Below are 2,438 nucleotides of genomic sequence, written 5' to 3'. Positions count from 1 at the left end.
CCGGGGTCTGTTAATGTCAACACACATGCACACACACACACACACACACACACACACACACACACACACACACACACACACACACACACACATGCCATCAGAAACATGTCTCCCTCAATTCTAAAATTAGCTCAAAACTTTATTTGAAGTTATTCCATAGCATATCCATATGTTTATATAATCTTAACGATTTGACTTATTGTTTGAACCAATTGACATGTTTTGGTCATTTCAACTTTTTTGATGGAAAGTGACTCAACAAACTGACGGGAGGGAGGGAAGACATTTTTTCCTGATTTGACAGAACTTTACAGACACATGGAAGCTGCGAGTTTGTATTTCTATTGAGACATGAGAGAGATCATTTTTTCAAGCATGTAGTCTGATCTGTAGATCTGCAGCCTCCAGCCTCACAGAGCTGCTGTTCTTCTGCCAACACGTCTGGATTTCTCCCCCCCTTTCTTCTTCTTCTTCTTTTCCTTCTGTCTTTCCTCTTCCACGTCTGTTGACCACTCCCTTTGTGGCAAAAATCACACGTCAAACAAAACAGCACCAATTCCCGTTATGAACCAAGGTGTTTGCTGCACGCTGCATTTCTGAAGAAGGATTTTTCCAACTTTTTAAAAATAAAATCAGAAAAGTTTTACCTCTTAAGAAGCAACAGGTTGAACTGTACAAATCCATGCTGTGCAGACAAGCATTGTTCCACTCTCGCAAATTCAGTGGTGATCCCGATGTTTCAAAATCTGCAGACATTTCAGAGTTTTGGGGGAAAGTTAATAAAATGATGCACTAGAAATCTGTCATATTTAAAGGAATCATGCAGCCTTAGAAATGAAAGTTCAAAAGTCAAACGTGTCAAAAGTGCTGGAAAAAGGAAAGTCAGTATGTGTCAATATCAGACTTTGTGGAATAACGTGATTTTAACAACATTAAGGTTACTTTATAGGGGAAACAATGGGTTAAGACAGTGCAACACTCCAATGGATTGTATATTATCTTCTCTGCACCTTTAATATGCTGTATTTTTCTTAATGATGTGATGCACAGTGATCATTTCCCTTCACACAGACTGGTGGATGACGTGGCTCGGCTCATGAGACTGTCTCTGCTGCTCGTGGCTCAAACCGATTTCTAAAAGAGAACTGAAAAAAAAAACTTAATGACAAGCCCCAGAGGCCAGATTGAGTGGAGAGCTGGTAGCACTGGGGTAGCGTTTCCTTCAGTCTGCTAGTGTATTATGGAGAACAGTCAGTGTTTAGTAAAGGATGTCTCCAGCTTTACCATAACATGGCATTAAAGTCAAATATGACGACTCACAGTCTCTTTTCCCTTCATTTACCACAGTGTAAAGTTTTCTTACAGTCTCTTCTCTCATTTTCTTTATTCCATCACACTTTATTCTGCTAAAAGAACATGACATCTCCCTTTGGGTGCTGTATCTCTGCATTGACACACGTTTTAAACAATCCCTACAGTCTTTTTAATTCGTCCTGAAGAAAACCCATTTTCTGTTCTTTCCTCAGTCTTATTCTTTTCTATTTTCCTCCCAACCAGATGTGTTTCTCCTCTGGATCTCCCCCTGTGCAGGCCCCCATGATTCATTTTCCACAGACATCTTAAAAGGTCCAAGCCTCTCCCCTCCCCCACGCCTCTCTCCCTCCCAGCTTTCTCTCTTTCTCTGTGTTAAGGCTCCTGCTGCTGGATTGTCTCAGCCTGCAGTGCCTGTCAGCCACAGTGGAAACGAGGAGCCAACGGAGGGAAGGAATGAAACTCATGTGGAATCTTCATATAGCCAAAGGGTTGGTTGGTGGAGGATCTTCTCTCCGTCTCTCTCTCCTCCCCTGGTGGTCAGAGGGGGAGAGGGGGTGGGACCAGCCTGCCCAGGTGATTTCATGGGTGGATCCACTAGATGACACCCTGAGGGTGATAAACACACCTCCCATATGAGGGGAGGTGATCGCACCCCCTCCTCCTTCTGCCTCCCTGCCACATTCCCACCCTTCCCCACTCCTAACATTATAGACACACTCCTCTCTTCCTCGCCCACTCCCTCGTTTCTGTGTCTTTTCTAAGACTTTCTGAGGAGGATGTAGCTTTATTCTGATTCACATGGGATTTCATGGCTGGAATTATAGGTTTGACAGTTTATTTCATGGTCTGGTTGATGACACAGTCTTGAACTGTGCATTGGCTGAAATTAATAATAAGTAAAACTGATGTTTTTAACCAAAATCTAGGCATAATTTCTTGTAAGTGTCAAACAACAGAGAAATAATAAAACCACTGGGCGTTTAGACTTTATATAAAGATGGACGATGCGAGTCCATTTCCTCTCTCTATCCAGCAATGAAGCTAAAATATGCAGGATATTAATGCTTCCATCTTGTGTGTTTGCAGTATGTGCAGGAGTGATCTGGAGCTGGAGCCACGGTATT

General features: G+C 42.6%; 1 long non-coding RNA gene across 1 annotated transcript; it reads right to left on the bottom strand.

Moving 5' to 3' along the window:
• Positions 1-382: 382 nt before the first annotated feature.
• On the bottom strand, positions 383-1,147 carry LOC138405857 (uncharacterized). Its single transcript, XR_011239529.1, has 3 exons — positions 1,011-1,147; positions 648-746; positions 383-516 (listed from the first exon to the last, which is right to left on the bottom strand). It is a non-coding gene; the product is annotated as an uncharacterized lncRNA (long non-coding RNA).
• Between the last annotated feature and the right edge of the window lie 1,291 nt (positions 1,148-2,438).

This window comes from Paralichthys olivaceus, chromosome 20 (assembly GCF_024713975.1).
Source record: "Paralichthys olivaceus isolate ysfri-2021 chromosome 20, ASM2471397v2, whole genome shotgun sequence".
Classification (NCBI taxonomy): domain Eukaryota; kingdom Metazoa; phylum Chordata; class Actinopteri; order Pleuronectiformes; family Paralichthyidae; genus Paralichthys; species Paralichthys olivaceus.
This window is presented reverse-complemented; position numbering and strand designations above follow the sequence as displayed.